At 43.4% G+C, this 18,439-nt stretch overlaps 1 protein-coding gene across 14 annotated transcripts in view; it reads left to right on the top strand.

Moving 5' to 3' along the window:
- Nucleotides 1-18,439, top strand: part of SGMS1 (sphingomyelin synthase 1) — a 211,785-nt gene that overhangs the window by 107,511 nt on the left and 85,835 nt on the right. For 9 of the 14 annotated variants that reach the window (XM_089780152.1, XM_075935069.2, XM_075935074.2 and 6 more), the window contains one exon: nt 8,097-8,176. The exons of 3 other annotated variants lie outside the window; for them this stretch is intronic. The gene's annotated coding sequence lies outside the window, so the exon portion shown is untranslated. 2 more of the 14 variants (XM_006121462.5, XM_075935080.2) reach the window with 2 other exon arrangements.

The following is an 18,439-nucleotide window of genomic DNA, read 5'->3' as shown; positions in this document are numbered from 1 at the left end:
GTCAGCCTGTGGAACTTCTTGCCAGAGGAGGCTGTGAAGGCTAGGACTATAATAGATTTTAAAGAGAATCTAGATAATTTCATGAAGGTTAGGTCCATAAAAGGCTATTAGCCAGGGGATAAAATGGTGTCCTTGGCCTCTGTTTGTCAGAGGCTGGAGAGGGATGGCAGGAGACAAATCGCTTGATCATTGTCTTCGGTCCACCCTCTCTAGGGCACCTGGTGCTGGCCACTGTCAGCAGACAGGATACTGGGCTAGATGGACCTTTGGTCTGACCCAGTACGGCCGTTCTTATGTTACTCAGGATTGGGGGAGGAGAGGATGCCCCCAATGTCCACAGTCTCGTACTAGATGGAGGAATGTGGCCGTCTATGGCAGGATAGCTGCCAGCCTGTCCACCAAAGGCCCCATGCGATCCCAGGAGCAGGTTCTCATGAAAATCAAGATGGTCTGGCGAGACCCCCAGGCCTGACCTTCCCCTCCCCCTTCTTGCCCTTGCTTCCCCCTTCCAGCTCCCTCCTCCCAGGTTTTCCCCTCCCCTCTCTCATCCTCTGTCTTCCCCTCTCCCACCTCCTTTCCCCAGTCTCACCAGAGTTTCATCCTCCCTCACCCGTTTTATTAAATAAAGAGAGTTTGTGTTCATGAAAATACGTGTATTTTATTTGACTCCGGAAGCGAGGTTGGGGGGAGGGGTAAGTGGAAGGACATGAGAGATGAATGAGGCACAAGCCTCCAGTGGGACAGACCAGGGAAGTTCTGAGTGCTCCTCAGGGTAGAAGCTCTCCTGCAGGGCCTCCTGTATACTGACAGCCCCCCGATGGACATCCCGGATGGCAGCCTGCAGAAAGTGCAGCCAGGTTCGCAGCAACATGTTCACGAGAAGCACCAGAGTGCCCAGGGGCAGTTCTGGCTCCATGTTGCAGAGTGCTATGGTGTCCCGAGTGAGGGCAACCAGAACACTCTGAGACACAAATGCTTTGTCGTCCCTCAGCAAAGCAGGCAAGCAAGCAGGGAACCGGCTGCCGTGTGTGTGTGTGTGTGTGTGTGTGTGTGTGTGTGTCCCTTCAAGCACAAGCCTCCGATAGCCTCTGGCAACAGCCACACAAATACACTCCTGACCTGATGTCCTACCCCTGACCTGGTTCCGACCAGCCTTAAATCTGAATCAATGTCCCCTCAGTGTGAACGCAGTATTTCAAATGATCAAAATGCTAATTCAAAGTGCATTTTGTGTGCAGACGTGTTAATTCGAATTATCTTAATTCAGATTAACTATTTCAAATTAAGATAACTCAAATTAACGCTGTAGTGTAGACATAACCTATTTTATTTGAATTGCATAATACCGTGTATGTATCAAAAAATTTTCAAACTGAATTCAAGTGTAGCTGTAACTCTTATTTTATGTTATCCTGTAAAGTTCCAAAATATAAATTGCAGCCTTTGTAATCAGGCTTGTCATAGTTCAGCTACCACAAGGGGAAAATCTTAGATATGAAGGAGATACCAAAGAGAAAAAGCCATGCATAGCTAACAGCAGACAAACTTACACAATGAAAGGTTGTTTTGTGTGTGTGTCTATTGAACAAAAGGACAGCTTTAGACCAGTATTATCTGAAAATTCCTGCCTCTTAAATTTTTATAGAGATTTTGGGGCAGATTATTTTCCTCACATATCACAAAGGGAATGGAAAATTAGCCTTTGCCTTCTAGATGAGTATTTATGGCTGGCTCTCCAGTCACATAGGGTACGTCTAGACTACATGCCTCTGGCGACAGAGGCATGTAGATTAGACTACCCGGCATAGGAAAATGAAGCGGCGATTTAAATAATCGCCGCTTCATTTAAATTTACATGGCTGCCGCGCTGAGCCGATCGGCTGTTTTTCGGCTCAGCGCGGTAGTCTGGACGTTCCGCGGTCGACAAATACCTTTGATGTCGACCGCGGAACGTCCAGACTACTGCGCTGAGCCGACAAACAGCAGATCGGCTCAGCGCGCAGCCATGTAAATTTAAATGAAGCGGCGATTATTTAAATCGCCGCTTCATTTTCCTATGCCGGATAGTCTAATCTACATGCCTCTGTCGCCAGAGGCATGTAGTCTAGACGTACCCATAGAGACTACATAACTCTTATGCTGTCCACCTGGCAGCTCTAGAGAGCAGTTAGTGGTGCATACTGCACTCTGTTATCCTGATTTAGGGCTTGGTCCCTGGGCACTATTGCTAGCTGGTGCATATTAGGGTTAACCCGTAGGCTGCTCTAACTTGCATGGAGGGCCATGCACAGAATCAGGGAGCTGAAAGTAACTCTGTGAATTTTTTTTAATTGTATCCTTTGGTATATATGGTTGTGACTATTTTCTTCCACTATTTGATCTGAGGAAGTGGGTCTGGCCCACGAAAGCTCATCATCTAATAAACCATCTTGTTAGTCTTTAAAGTGCTACATTGTCCTTCATTTTGCTTCTGTGAATCTGGCCTTCCAGTTTTAACTGGAGTGCGAGGGGAGATAGGTGTCTGCGTTGCAAGTGAATTCTATCATTCAGAGATAAAATAGAGAGTTGTTAACACACATGATCACACTCTGCGTGAGAGAGCACTGAAGGGATCTCTTCAACCAAAGCAATGAGAAATTACAGTCTTCAAATCTACTCATCTCTACACTAGGCTGTACAGGGGCTTAGCTAATAGTCTTTTGACTTTAAACCTTTTCCTAGGAAGGAAAAGAACTTATTTCTTAAGGAACCATTGAAGAACTGTACTGTTTTCCCACTGCAGTATCATATTAGAAAACTTAACTGCAAGAAAGGAAGCAGTCCATTGAAATCTCTGTTCTCAGCTTTCTGGATATTCTTGTGTTGAGCCTGAATGTAATAAGCACTTTCAAAAAGCTTAGGTTAATTTAAAATACCTTGTTTAAGAAGACAAATGACTTTCAGAGAGAGGCCATTTTACTAATCTAAGAGTAAAAGTGATAACCAGGATTTAATTCTTAATTTGTGCATTGAAAATTATTGTTCAGGTAATTACATTCTTAAAAAGTCTGGTTGAGTACTAACTAGAGAGTAAAAAGTAAAGATGGGAAAAGACTGGAGCTGTTTGAAAACTAAAGTACATAAAGTTTGCTGCTTGTTCTGCCCTTACTTGAGACTAGGGACGTAAAAAGTCAGTTAAAAAGGCAAGCATGTAACCACAGAAAATCCCAGTTACACGTGCTGTGAGTGCTGCTGTATAAATTTTAACTAAACTTTATACTTCAGAGCCCGCAGCAAAGCCTCACCGGGAGTGGGACTATCAGCCCCTGCTGGTGCTGATCCCAGGGAAGCTTCATTGTGGGCTCTGCAGCCAGCTTCCCAGGAGCGGGGCTGGCAGGGGAGCCAATGTGTAACCTGTGGCAGGGGAGGGTGGACAGGCAGGCCAGCTCCGTCATGGACAGGGGTTGTTCTGCCGGCCCACTAGAGTAGCCCCTGCCCACAGTGAGCCCTGCACTGGGATGGGCGGTGAGCTGCTCCACCCCCTGTGGTTAACTGGAACCAGTAATGCATACCGGTTAACCTTTCACATCCCTATTTGAGACATGGTTTTAGATGTTGATGAAGAGGAGACCAAAAGGTAAAGTGAAGTCACATATTGTGTAATACCTGAAGACAAATATTTCTTGATCCATTTGGGAAAAGAGAAAAAAACTGGTGGTGTGATTTATCTGAGTTTCCAGAAGAGTTTGGATGGTTGGTAGGAAGAATTATCAAAATCATGTTTTGAAACTTTTACATATACAGATACATATACACTCAGAAAACAAATACATATTTTATATGCATAAAGGGAACTTTTAAGCCTGCGTTTGTGTTGGGGAAGGGGAAACTTTCCATGCAAAAAGTTTCTTGAAATAAATGGACTTTATTTGTTGTTGTTTTGAATTATACCTAGTTACTCAGCATACAGGAAGGAAAACATAAACTCTGTTTCCTTTGCACTTTAAGATAGTGACTTATTTGGATTATGATGCAGCATTCCTCTTTGGAACTTCAGTTGCCAAAGCATGAGATATGTTCCATAGTATGCTGGGAACACCCTACTTGTGTAAGTGATCTAAAATTATATCAAATTTCTGGTGGCAATAAAGACAATATTGGAGTTTTAAAACAGCTGTTTTTTGTGTCCCAGTTTACCTGCACATACATCACTATCTATTTTAGACTAAAGCTGCTTCAAAAAGTGGGTTTTTTTGTGTTAGTATGTTGTCATAATTAACTAACAGGGCACTCTTACTGCTGTACTGTAGAGTTGCAGTTGGAAAATTTTTGCTATGTCATTCAGTAGAAAAGAAAGTCAAATTTGTAATTTAGAAATCTGGAAAAAAAGACCAGACGTTTTTGTCAGTACAGCACTTTTAACTTTTTAGATAAAAATGACTTTTCCAAATCAAATCAAAGGCAGTTGTTCTTTGGCAGTTCTATTAAATTGCAATTACTTGTTGAGTAGCATTTCCTTATAGAGAATTTAGATCTGAACTTATGGGTGATAATGCTGTTATTTGTGAGAGTGGTGAATTGCTAAGCTTTTCAAAAATTTTGGAGAAGGAAATAAATTGCAGTATAATAAGTAGAAGTTGTGTCTTTGTTTTGTTGTGTCTTTTGGTCTGGCAATCAGAAATATTGAAGACATTAAAAGGTTTTCCTTTTATGTGGTATTTTTTTTAAATCTAGCTTCCTTCCTACTTTTCTCAGTTTCTCTTTCCTGTTAGGTGAACTGATGTTACAGGAAAGGGGATACGTGTTTGGTTCAAAATTGGTTGCAGTCTGAACCTGTATCTCTACCTCTCTATTTCTTCTCCACCTTTCACAGATGCATTAGGATTAGGGATGTCAAATCCTGTTTAACTGGTTAACCAGTTAATTATGATGTTTAATTGGTTGACTGATTAAAAGGGGACAGGCAAGAGGCCCCACTCTAGCTCGGCTGGGCTATAGCGGCACCCCACCTTCCAGGACCGGGCTAGAGAGCCCTCACCTCATGCTTATCAGTTAGTATTTTGACTAGTCAACTAGTTGATAGCCTCCCCCTTTGCTGCCTCTATAAGATAAAAACCCCAGGTGCCTTTCAAAGGGGCATCCACCGCCCCTTTTAATGCCACCTGTGCACCTTTCAAAGGGGCAGCCGTGGAGCCTAGAATCTTGTGGCATTTTCCCAGAACTTGGGAGCAGCTAGAGACTCCCCAACTGATCCAGGATTCTAGGGAAACGCCGCAAGGAGCCTGGGATCAGCTGGGGAGTCCGGGGTCAGCTGGGGACTCTCAGCTGACACCAGGCTCCTCGCGGCAGTGGAACCCGGGGTCAGCTGGGGAGTCCCCAACTGATCCCGGGTTCCAGGGAAATGCCACCGGGACCCTGGGGTCAGCTGGCTCCAGGTCTGCCCCTTTAAAATGCTGCCTCTGCTTCCCCTGGATTCCAGGGAAGTGCCGGTGGAACCCAGGGTCAGCTGGGGAGTTGACCCACTCTGTGCTGCTGCTTTTGTATCAGAGGCAGCAGCATGGGTTGCCAGGGGGAAACTGGTCTGTGAGGGGAGCCAGTTTAAAAACTAGCCTCCCTCATGGGCCGCTGCCTGTTGCCCCACAGTATTGCTTTTGCTACAGAGGCAACAGTGTAGGGTGGAGCTCCCAGACCCAGCGCGAGCCAGAACTGAGCTGGGCTGCCTGTCCGCCTGGCTCCTAATACATGTTAAATGCATAACTGCAGTGGGTAGAGGCCCCCTGGGCCTGACGGGAATGTGTGTAGCCTATAGCATTATCCTATAAGCTTTTGCTTATCAGTTAATCGTCTACAATATTACATCCCTAAGTTTGACATCCAAAGTTTTGAACCTACTATGCAATGTGGATTTCTCATCTCTTCCTTGGTTCTCTATCATGTCTCCAGACTAAAATTAGCCTTCAAAGAAGAAGGCCTCTACCTATACCAGGGTCCTAAAAGTTAAATTCAATTCTAGGAAAAACTTTAAAAAAAACAACAAATGGTCTTGAAGCATCCCTGGATCCCTTCCATTCACCTGCAGAAGTGGTTTGTGCCCATGAAAGCTCATGATAGCATCTACATTTTTTTGTTAGTGTCTAAGGTGCTGCAGGACCATTCTTTTAAAGTTTTTTCAGTTACAGACTAACACGGCTACCGCCTAAGACTTTTACGTTCCAGGATACATTTTCTGAAGTTGGAGCAGGCCTTTGCCAAAGTGTCACGAAGTCTGTCAGGATAAGAATCTTGAGCAAGCATCTAACCAAGTTCCCAGACAGAATCCATTAATCCTCTCCATGTGAGAGACTGTACTATCACAAGCCTCAATGGTTCAGATATACTCCTCCCACTACCATCTCACACTGCTCATCCCATAAACAGTGCTCTGCTTATGCACTGCTTTTCCCTTTCTGTCCATGCTGTTTGCTCCCTCCTCCTGTTTGGTCAACTGCTCCTTCTTCCATTATATCATGTTCTTGTTCATAAAGTTGCAGGAATGGTGCCTATAACTTTCAGAAGCAGCTCCTGGGGTCATCACATGACACATTTTGCACAACCAGAGATGTAGGATGGTTTGGGGTGGCTGCTGCAGGCCCAATGCATTGGGGGGAACCTTCAGCAGCCACCTCAGTCATACTCTGGATGGGACCCCAGGACCCTGATTTGAGAAGCTGTTGAATTTGGTGAAGCTGTTGAATTTATTTGCCCTCCTTTCCACCCCTGCCCCAAATAACATGAACTGTAGCAGCCGTAGACCTCAGACTTAAAACACTGGAGTCAAGTCAGTGCTTTGGGACAGGACATGCTGACATGGTTATTAACTCTAAAGACAAGTCAATGGACAAGTGTTTTGATGTCATCTAGTGGGATAGAGGTGTTTGAATGATTTATCCCACTGATTTTTGTGTACGTTTGGATAGCATTACTGTAGTTAGTAGTCTGTTCTTCAGAAGTTCGAAGTTTCTGTTGCTTCCTTTAAGCCAGTGGTTCTCAAACTTTTTGGCCCGTGGCCCACACTGCTTAACACAAACCTTTTTGCTAACCATCAACCAACCACCCATATTGACAGAATTGGGTGCAGGAGTAAGCTGAGGGTGGAGGTCTGGGTTGGAGGTTGGCTGCAAGAGCAGGCTGGGGTTGGGTGGAGGCTGGGTGCAGGAGAAGGCTGGGGTTGAGTGGGGGGATCTTGGTGAGATGGGGTGTGTAAGGAGAATGTGGTGGGAGGCGTGTGTGAAGGGAATGGAGGTGCAGGGTCTGGTCATGAGGGAGATGGGGGGACACTTATGTGGCTTTGCAGCTCCAGCTACACCCTGGTGCCACTCTTCAAGCCCCAGCTACTCCCATTGGCCATGATTCTGGCCAATGAGAGCAGCAGGGAAAACCTCTTCAGATGAGGGGTTTCCTGTGCTGCCATTCCTCCCAGACCACACTTTGAGAACCACTACTTTAAGCCAAAGGGAGTTGTAAGGGCTGAGCACCTTTGCAAAGCAGGCCATTAGTGGTTAGTCCCCAATTTATTTTTACCCAGTGCTTGAAAGTTTAGAGAATTACAGAAAAATGTGTGTGGGATTTTGTGTTTCTACCATTTTCCCTCAAAACAGTATCTCATTCTTTGGATGTTAGTCATATTCCTCCTGTACAAGACCTTCTAGTCAAAGCTTTAAGGTCTTGTTACATTCTTTGCAACCCCCATTTCTTAGTGGATCAAAGAACATATTTGTTTGGCTTGTGAACAGTGACAATGGAAACAATCAGGGAACTTCCGCAAAACAGGCAGAATATTTTAAGGCAAGAATTCTCTATTTTTCTTTGTGTGGCTCTTTAAACACTATACTTCCTGATATTGTTATTGGTTGTGGTAGGGAACAACTGAAGCAAAACTAAATAAATATATGCTGAATAATAGTGCTAGCACTATAAGTGGGTGAAATTAAGGAAAGCTCTTGTATAATCTACTCAGGTTTGTGGCACATTGAGATATGTTTTTGTTGAATATATAAATGAGAAAGTGTTAGGATAATTTGATATTCCATCTGTGACAAAATTTGTGAGAAATGAACTGTCTCTCTGCTTTCTCATAGGTAGAGATACAGTAGCACAACATTAACATAATTGGGAGGATGGAGAGAAGGTGGGATATGTATAGCAAAGAAGGTTAAAGGTAAGCAGTAACCTTTTTCTTTCTAAATGAGCTTGGATATATTATACCTCAATTAAATAAAAACACAGTTGGAAAAATCGTTTACACTGCGTCAAGGGTAATGATTAAGGAAAAATGCACTAAAGTTACACACGGGTTAAAAGTAGTGGTTACTGAAATTCATTCTTTCATATTTATCTGTTTGTTAGATTGTAATTGTGTAATTAGAATTCATCTGCTTATTGGATAGGTCAAAGGTATTTTATTTGAAATAATTCCTTTCAAAGAGTGTTTTTTTGTCCAGTGTCATTAAGTTGCCCCGTATCACTAAAAGCTAAAATTGAGAGTAATGCATGCATGGTAATTGTACTAATTTATTGCATTTCCATTGCTGTCCATAAAACTAATTCCTTGTTTCAATAGATTTTGCAATGTGTAAGCTGTCATCAGTGAATGGTACAAGTGGGTTGGAATTTCATATCAGTACTGTCTATGAAGAGTGTTCCAAAGCCTGAGATCCCTTTCTCGTGATGGTTTATTTAAATGTGTTTTGGCTCATAAAACAAATAAATGGCTTCAAACAAGTATTTGGTAACCCTACCAATACATCTACATGCAGTATTGAGGGCATATGATAAAGAGGCACTGTCTAGAATGACATACAAAATTCATCCCTGTCCCCAATTTCCCATTTCAGCAGTAATTTCAGCCTATTTAAATACTGCAGCTTGTGAGATGGGTGACCCAGTAAATTGGGGATACCCGATTTGTTATAATTAGATTGTTTGTGTTTGTCATACATTTCTCAGGATCCTTGGCAATCCTTTATCCAGAAAAAAACCCCAAATAATTTAAAAGGCTTGCATCATTCTTGTTTAAATCTTTTAAACTATTTGTATTGGAAAAAAATTAAAATAATTATTTCATTTTATAGTAGTCCAAAAACTGGCACGTGGAACACAGTCCTTCTAAATCTATAATGATTTGTCAATTTAAGGAAGATTTCCAGAAAAAATTCCCCAAATGGTATATTTAACTGTGAAAGAGAAATTTGTAGCTTTTACTGTTTCATCGGTGTATAATTTATGTCTTGTAGACGGTGTTTGTTGAAGTGTAGGAGAATGTGAATTCTCAGATATGCTCAGTGCTGCCTTTGAAGTCAGTAGTGAAAAATTCTAAAGTGTGTGTGTGTGTGTGTGTGTCAATATTTATTGGTACCTCTTTTTTTCTGGCTTTGTGTAAAAATAAACTTTAAAAATAGTTTGAATTAAAAATCAAACAACTACTAACATGGAAGGAAAGATACTGAAGCTTAGATGAATCAAGTAAATATAAGGCCATGTGTAAGTTTGATGCCATGTATAGTTTGATATAAAATGGATACATAACATCTCACGCACAGTCCATTTGCAGTGGTTGATATAAATTGGGCAGTCTTGTAAGCTATTTATTTCATACCTACCTAAGCCTATTGAGAAACCATTTATCTAATTGAATTTCTTAAACACCTTGATTTTTGGAGTATCCTTACTTAACCAGAGAGTTCCGAATGAAAGATTTTGGTTTTTCTTGTAAAAGCACTAGATGGCATTTATTGCAGTGCAGAGTAAGACACTGTTTCACAAGGTAAAATGCAGCTTTCACAGTCACATTTTAATCATGAGAAACTACTTCATTTCTTAGCTTAGTGGTTTCTGATAATTGGTATTAATCAGGGGTTCTCAAACATTTTGGCATGTGGCTCACCCCACTCACAGGCCTTTCTGCAGACCACTGTCCAACCATCTATGATGACAAAATGGGTGCAGGAGGGGCTGGGAGTGCGTGGTGTGGCCGGGAGGTAGAGTGTAGGAGCAGGCTGAGAGTGAAGGGCCTGGGAGGAGGAGGTAGGGTGCTGGTGCAGGGTGTAGGCATGGAGTCTTGGTGGGATGGGGATGGGGAGTGGGGTTTGGGTATGAGGGAGATGGGGGCACTTACCTGGCTCTCTGCCTCACGGGCTCCCAGGCATCACACCCTTGCTGCTCCCATTGGCTGTGATTTTGGCCTATGAGAACAGTGGGGAAAGCCTTCAGGCAAGCGATTTCCTGCACAGCTGTTCCCCCAGATGGGGAAAGGGAGCTTAGGGTTTCTTGCCCTGCAAACTAGATCCAGCCCATGAAGCTCACTCCTCCACCCCTCAGTGGAAAGCCCATGCTGGCACTCCAGCCTTGTGGGGTAGAGCTGCGGGGTTGGAGTGCCAGCACAGGCTCTCCACTATGGGTGTAGGGGGTGAGCGCTGAGCTTGTGGTCTACCTGCAAGATGGTCACACTTTGAGAACCACTGATCTAATAGAAAGGAGAGGATGAAGCACTGTGATGACAGTATAGTGGAAAGCAGTACTCTTCCGATGTTCTTCCTCTGTTCTAACAAAAACCATACATGCATTCTCCTATAGGGCAAAGCACCTTAGAGCCACATCACAATGAACAGTGAAGACAACACATAGAAGTCGTGAGATGGTAGTCTTCCTCCATTTTCACTGTTTCACATAGCCTTGAGGCACACACCATACCCAGAGCTACTGTTAGCGTTTATGGGACCCTGTGTAACTAAGCCTCCTCTTCTCTGCTCCCTACCTCTCGCAGAGCTTCTACCAGGCTTCCTCCCTTCCTTTCCCCTCCCACTTTTCCTCTGTGATGCCAGGTTTCCTTGGGGCTAGTGGAGCTGCAGAAACTGAGGGCTCCTCTCCGCCTCCGGCCTGGCAGGAGGGAGACCTCAGTAGTGGCTGGCTGCTGTCGAAAAGGAGCATGTGGTGGGAGAGAGGAGAAGGGTGGGGGGTGGGGGGGGGGGGGGGGGAGAAAACCTACTGCCAACAGGAGAGAGCAGCCAGGGCTAGGGACTGAAGAAGAACCAGACAGCAGAGGTGGTCATGGTATTCCTGTAGGGATGCCTCAAATTTTCAGGTGCCTCATGAAGCTGCATATTTTTCATATGTCTAAGGACAGCCCAGGTCATACCAAACCAATCCAGTTACCCACATTATTGACTCACAGCTGATACAGGTCACCTCTGTCCCTGGGACCAGTGCCCGTAATTCTTGCTCCTAAGATCTAGGAAACCACACAAAAGGTAATAATGTTTTGGCCACCCACTTGTTTTTATCTGGCAGCAAGTTGGAGCTATGCAGTAGAATTTACAAGTACTTTGAAAGGTCACAACCAAGTTTACTATCTTTACTTTTTCAGAGCTAAATAAATATATATTCCCAGTTCTCTGGGCACTTACAATATTTAAACTGCACACAACAGTCAAACATATTAAAAGGCATTCCTAAAAATACTGCCTCCGTTACAAAAACTTACTGCCCTTTATCTTTCCCATAATGCCAGCCAAACCTGATCCACACCTTATTCTTGGAAAAATTGTGAGAAAACAGGAGAGTCTTGCATTATGTCTCAGGTTTTGGTGCATCATCGTGGGAGTGAGTTGCAAAGCGTAGAAACACTGGATGTGAATGTACTGCTGTTCAAATTAGAGGGGTTTTTTAAGTTCTCTTGTGCTTCAGATAATCCCCAGTCTTGAGGCAACAACTGGAACCTTAAGTGTGAAGTTTTTTAGTAGATCATACAGATTTCTGAGAACTAATTCAAGGAAGTCCTTTCAGAAAATACTTCTCATAAAGAGTCTAGACAAGGTCTGTCCTAGCTGTAAGTTTTTGAATAAATGTAAGATCTAAGTTTTTCTATTGTAAAGTATAGTTGAAGATCATATTTGTAGTGCTTACAACAGTAATTCAACCCATAGGTGACATGGATAACGGTAATAAGATCTGCCTTTGTCCATTGCTGCTAAAAAAATTTTTTTTTTGGAAAATGCTCTTATCTGGATCTTCAGAAGCAATTGGGTGGTGTTAATAGTCAATAAAATAAAATTACCAATAAAATAAAAATAGGGACCTTATCCAGGTCGTGGTCCCATGAAACTTCAGTGTTACTGCACTAGCAGGTCTGGATTAGTTAGAAATAAAGTTGGGTGTCTTCAGCACACTGAAACCTTTACAACCTTTATGTTACACATTTAAACCTTATGTACTGTCTCTAATCCCCCAAATCATGGTTCATGAATCTTGAATTGTGTAGTGGAATTAATAGAAATGAACCTGCTAGAACCCTGAAATAAGGCAGTTCTTAAGGTGAACAGTTACCCAGTATTATCCTGAGATCTTTCAGAGGTAGGAGGGACCAGCTTGAGCATATCCATCTCTAAGTGTGTCATGGACAGGAGAGTCAAAGGCAGCTAATATTAAAAACAAAAAACACCGTGGATATTGTTAGGTGACCAACATTAACCCAACATTGCTAGTGCAGTTTCTCTGTATTTAGATTTAAAATCAATTGACTAGGGTCAAACTTGTCTCAACTCTGCTGGCATTTTCACCACAAGCTAATATAAAATATTCTCCAGAAAGAAGATTCACAACAATATGAAAATTTCTTGAACAAGGGTCTACCTGCTTCATTAAAGGTGACCTTCAAGAAAAAAAATAGGCAAATATGCCTTCATGAAAACTTTAGTGTGTGTCCCTGTGGCGGGCCCCTCCCGCCTGGGTCCCCGACCCCTTGTGATACAGTCTCTCCCTGGCCCTTTAAGCCAGGCCAAAGGCCCTCTGGCCTGAGTCCCCAAAACAGTCTATAGCTGGCCCTTTAAGCAGGGCTAAGGCCCCCTGGCCGAGTCCACAAAACAGTCTATAGCTGGCCCATTAAGCAAGGCCAAGTCCACAACGCAGTTTGTCGTTGTAGCGGGGGCACACCCCAGGTAGGGGGACCTGGGTCCCCCCTACTCCACCGGGTCCCAGCCCAGGGCCCTGTGAGTGACCAGGTACCGGGTCACTCTCTCGGCGGGGCCATCCAGCCGAAACGCGCCGAGGTTCTCGGGCTGGGAGCGGCAGCTCCTGCTCCTGCCCTGGGCCACTTCCTACCTGGACCCCCGGGCTTCCTTCCCCTGGACTTGCCCAGCTGGCTGCGATCTCCAGGCCGGCGTCCTCTCGGCAGGCAGTCTCTGGGTTGCACCGATTCACCTCCACCTTCCTTCCGGCCTCTCCTGGAGTCCCTGGCAACCGCTGAGGGAGAGCTCCCTTCTCCAGTCCTTCTCCTTTGGCTGCCTCCCCTGACTGAGTCCTGGCCCAGGCTTTTATAGCCCTGCTGCAGCCCGGGCATGCTCGGTAGGACTGAGGGGGAGGAGCCTCTGCAGCCAGGTAACCCTGGCTGGGCCCTGTAGGTTCAATGCGGGGCTGCCTCGCCCTGTCACAGTCCCCTTTTAATTAAAGTCTGAAAGAAACACATCTGGGACTTCAGACTACTTCCTAAAAAATAGGGAACACCAGACTTGATATGCTTGACAATTCCAAGGGGAGAAAACAAGCAGGACAAAAGTGGAAAAAGTAAAATAAAAAAAACTCTGAAGGTTGCCTTTTCTTATTATACTGTAAAGCAGAAATAAACAAAAAGACACAAAGTCAGTTCTTTGGTTTCATTTTCACTTTGTTCTCCTTGCCCTGATCAGGCTTGGAAAGATGATAATTTTATTGGTAAATGATGATAAACATTTATTCCCCTGTATGCATGCATGCTCACAAACTGATGAAAACATATTTCCACGATTGATAATTGAAGTTTACGGTAGAGATGACAGTGGTTAGCCAGCTAACCATTTAACTGATAAGAGATTCCACTGATTGCTGGGATATGTACTCTTATTTTTTCTCTGGATACATTTACATAGCAATTAAACAGCCCTGGTTGGCCTCTGTTAGCTAACTCAGCTGTTAAGACTGTAAAATTGCAGTGTAGATATTTGGGTTCTGGCTACAGATGTAGGACGCCCAAGGGGACAAAGTCCCTCCAATCCGAGCACAAATGTCTACAACACAATTTTACAGCATCAGTCCTGTGAACCTGAGTTGGTGGTTGGGCCAGCTGAGGGTGTTCAGTTGCTGTGTAGACACCCTTCATGGTTGACAGAGCGTGCAGCATGTTTTGTTGCCTGTGGAAACATTAACTAATCCCGTTTTTTACCTGGAATTTTATCTGTTCATCGGGGAACTTGATGCTTAGTGTGACTATTCTTTCACTACAACCCTGGACTCACGCCATTTATTTATTCAACCAATGTATTATATAGCTTTCCAGTAAACAGGAGAATAATTCCATTGTGAAGAGGACAAGAAACATCCTTGTATGAATTGTGTTTTGCACCATTGCATCCAAAGTCTGGCTTTTCTTTGCAAGTTGGCTTTGCAGAGTACTGTGCTGTTTGCCTATATGTTGGAGATAATGACAAACTCAGAACTTTTCTTTAGTGAGAATCTTTCTAAAGTAAGATTAGGTCAGAATTATTTTTTCATTTTAAAATCTGATTAAGCTAATATCATACTACAGTACATAAATGCTGAAAGCCCTAAATTTGTGACGAATCCTGTTTATCTAATGCTTGTTCATGTGTAGTAATCTCTTAGTATTAGAATGGTTTAATGGGGATATTTGAAAGAGATATCCATCCAAAAATGTTCTTGTTTTCCTTTCCACATAGCAAATGCTTACATACTTTTGGTTGCTCTTACTTCAGCTTGAACTTGCAGAGGGATATCCTGCCATGTCCCCTTGTACTATGCCCTGATGCAGTTGCTGTTACCTCCTTTTCATCTGTTCGCTTCTCTAATTCTGGTTTTCCTTGCTAACAAGGAGCCATTGCACGCAACAGCACATTTATTTATCAGTATGTATCTCTTCATCCAGGCTGACTCAACCCCATCTTTTTCCTACCTGTTCCCCTTCAAACTGTTTTCTGTGGACAGGTGAGGAGGGGAGGAGAATTAGGAAATACTTCTTGATAGACTAATAATGTTGTCTGCCTTATAAAAACCAGCAGCAAGTTTCTAACTGTTGGTTATATATATTGCTCCTAGTATAATTTGTACCTCTAAAATCCGGGACTCTCTGGTCTGGCAACATCTGTGGTCCAGCAGGACCATGGATATTGTTGGTACGGAGAACTCTGGCTGTCCAGGTTCAGAAACGCAGCCCAGTCTGGGCTGGTAGTGGTGAGCACATCCCCAATGGGGCTGGTGCGGTGGGGAACATAGCCTTAACCAGGGCTGACGACAAAGAGTGCAGCCCAAACTGGGGCTGGAGGCAGCAGGGTCAGTGGACAGGAACACAGCTCTGGCTGGGGCTGGCATGATAGGGGTAGGGGCACAACCAGGGCTGGAGTCAGCGGTGCCGGCAACTGGGCGGACAACCCAGACTGGCGCTTTGGGGGGCATAGCTAGGGTTGCCAGGTGTCCAGTTTTGAACCGGACAGTCCAATATTTGAGCTTTCTGTTCTTGAAACAAATTGAGAAAATATAAATGTCCGAATAGTGATAGAGATGTAACCGTGTTAGTCTGGGGTAGCTGAAGCAAAATAAATGTCCGGTATTTTCTAAATAAGATGTAATGTAGATTGTGATGTAATGTCAAGTGTGTCCGGTATTTTTGTTGAAACCATCTGGCAACCCTAGGCATAGCCCCATCTGGGGCTAGAGGAATTGGGGCCGGCCCCTTTTTATGGTTGGCACAGTGGGGAATGCAGCTCCGGTCAGGGCTTGCACGGTGAAGTGCTGGAGGCTACGGCAGGGAGCAGAGCCTATAGCTGGGTGGGGAGCCCTAACCTCCCCTTGTCCACAAACTATTGTTGAGGTCCTAAGAGTGCTAGAGTAGGAAGGTTTGACTTGTAGTATGTAGTTTGGAAGGAAGTCAGATAGTTAAGTTCGAGTTTTTTTCTTGTTATGTCAGGGAACCGGCTTTAGACTCCGCTACCTATGTATTGGAGAATGAATATTTCCTCTCTGTGCTGTTTCTGACCTTTGTGGTGTAATACTTTATCTCAGCTTCCAGTTTTCTTATTTGTTTATTTTCCATGTACAAAGTCATGCTGAACTGTAGCTTTCATCAAATTAATTTAGAAAGTTGAATACAATAATTGGATTTGAGAGTGCTGGGCTAGATAATGTAAATTGATCAATAAAAATACATATAAGTGATTGTAAGAGTTGGAACACATTAAAAGTGAAATGTAAACTGCCACATGAAACTATGGTAAACGTCAGAAGCCATTTAAAATTCCAGATTGTGTTAAATCATCTGAAAAAAATCCTAGGAAGAATGTATTTCTTTAACAGGCAATGAAAATGTTTGTTTTTAAAAGCCCAGTAGGCTGACTCATTCTTTCTAACATTTATCAAAGTTAAACCAGCTAAGCAGTACCACACCCTGCATACCAGAAAAGCGGCTTTCTACAGACACATCCATCTCCACTCCTCTAAGCTCTGCAAATTGTAGTGAAATGGATCAACTCTGTCAGCTGAGCAGTTATATACTTTAATCTGTCTATAACGGGAAATAGTTTCACCCGCCCACATGTCACAGATGGACTGGATTTCCCAGTATGCTTTTTTTCTCCTCCTCTCTTCTTAAGTGCTGCTGACGTCATTGTACACAGTTCACCGAGAAAATACAGCTGAAGAAGAAGCAATCTTTGAGCCAGGCATGTGTTTGGTGAGAATGTGCTTTATATAAATGCTTTATCTGTACATGTGGCATTAAGCTAGTGTGTGCTCTTTGTAGCTGCTTTCAGGGAAGATTTGCTATGATTTCTTTTGAGTTAAAAAGTGAAGTATAGAGAAAACAGTTTGAAAACTAGTAACTGCGAACATTCAGTAGAGAGGAAGTGTAACATGAACTTTGTCATTTGGAGGAGAGGGAGCTTAGTATGTAAAAAGCGTGCTGAAACACTGAATTGAAATTCTGAAGTTTGATCTTTTAGACATGTTTCCTTTCTGAACGGACAAACTATATTAATATATACTTAAAATAAGAAAAAAGTGCAATTCCCAGATCGTTAGCAGCAAAGCCACGGAGAGAAAAATTCTGTCATGTGAATTAGATGGCAAAATGTCAGTGAATTAGCAGATCTTATATTCTGAACGATCATGTTTTAATCATAAGACAAGTCTGAAGCATAGTAGAAGGCCTGAGATTGCTCGGTGAAGAATAAAATACAACCGCATCTTAAAATGTCAAGAGTACATGATTTTTTGGAAAAAAGGCACACAGTATTAGAACTGCAATAAGTCCACTTTGTTACTCTTCATTGGTCAAATAAGGGCTAACTAGAATGTTAAGTCCTTTCTTCTCATTAGCTGAAGAGTAAGTATCTCCAAAAGGGGAGTGACTTTTTACATGTACTTTCAGTTTTATGTAATTTTTTAGTTTGTTACTCAGCTTCCTTAGTGAATATTTGATGGCAGATCAGGCTGAATGAAGATGATGGTGAAAATAACTGGAATTGTGGTTGTTCTTTTAAAAAGTAATTTGGTAGGGATCTTTCTATCAGGTATTCTAGAACAGGGGATCTCTCACTTTTTTGTAGCCCTGATGTCATATTAAGGATCTTGTGAACAGCCCTTCCTTCTCACAGGTATGTATACGGACCTCCTCTTGTCCATTTAATCGTGTATGAAACCAGCATGGCAATTGCTTTAATTGGAAAAATAATAACAGGAAAGTACTAATGTATTTTAGCCTCTTTTAATGTGATTTTATCAGTTGGAAGTAAGGAGAGCCAGATCCGCATGAATAGGCAGGTCTCCATAGGCCAGGGATGAATAGACTTTTTGGCCTGAGGGTGACATTGGGTACAGAAATTCTATGGAGAGCTGGGTAGGGAAGGCTGTGGGAGGCTGTGCCTCCCCAAACAGCCAGGCGTGGCCCAGGCCCCATCATCTATCCAACTCCCCCTGCTTCTTGCCCCCCATTATACCTGCCCCCATTACTTCCCACCCCCTGACCATGTCCCCCAGGCACTGGGGAAGCTGAGGCTTCCAGGAAGGTGTGTGTGGGGAAAGATGGAGAGGGGCTGGAGGCTAGCCACTTATGCTTGCAATGCTGCCCAGGAGTTGGGCTGCCTCCCAGCAAGGCTGTCCTGATCCTGCTCCACAGCGGGAGCTCGGGATCAGACTGAAGGGTCTGAAAGGACGGATATGGCCCACAAGCTGTAGTTTGCCTTCCTATGCCATAGATCTCTAGTGGTATGTGGACCTGAGTTTGTTAACCAGTGTGCTAGCATTTAACTGGATGATACAGGTATTATAGAAAATCTAGTGACTAATTAGGCTATTTTTTCATTTACTGGAGCCACGGAAAACATGTTGCTGATCTGAACAAATTTTAAGGAGAGTATAACTCTAGTTCTAGATTAAAAAAAAA

The sequence above is a fragment of the Pelodiscus sinensis genome, chromosome 8 (assembly GCF_052426305.1).
Source record: "Pelodiscus sinensis isolate ZL-2025 chromosome 8, ASM5242630v1, whole genome shotgun sequence".
NCBI lineage: Eukaryota > Metazoa > Chordata > Testudines > Trionychidae > Pelodiscus > Pelodiscus sinensis.
Note: the sequence above shows the minus strand (reverse complement) of the source record. Positions and strands in the feature narration are given on the sequence as shown.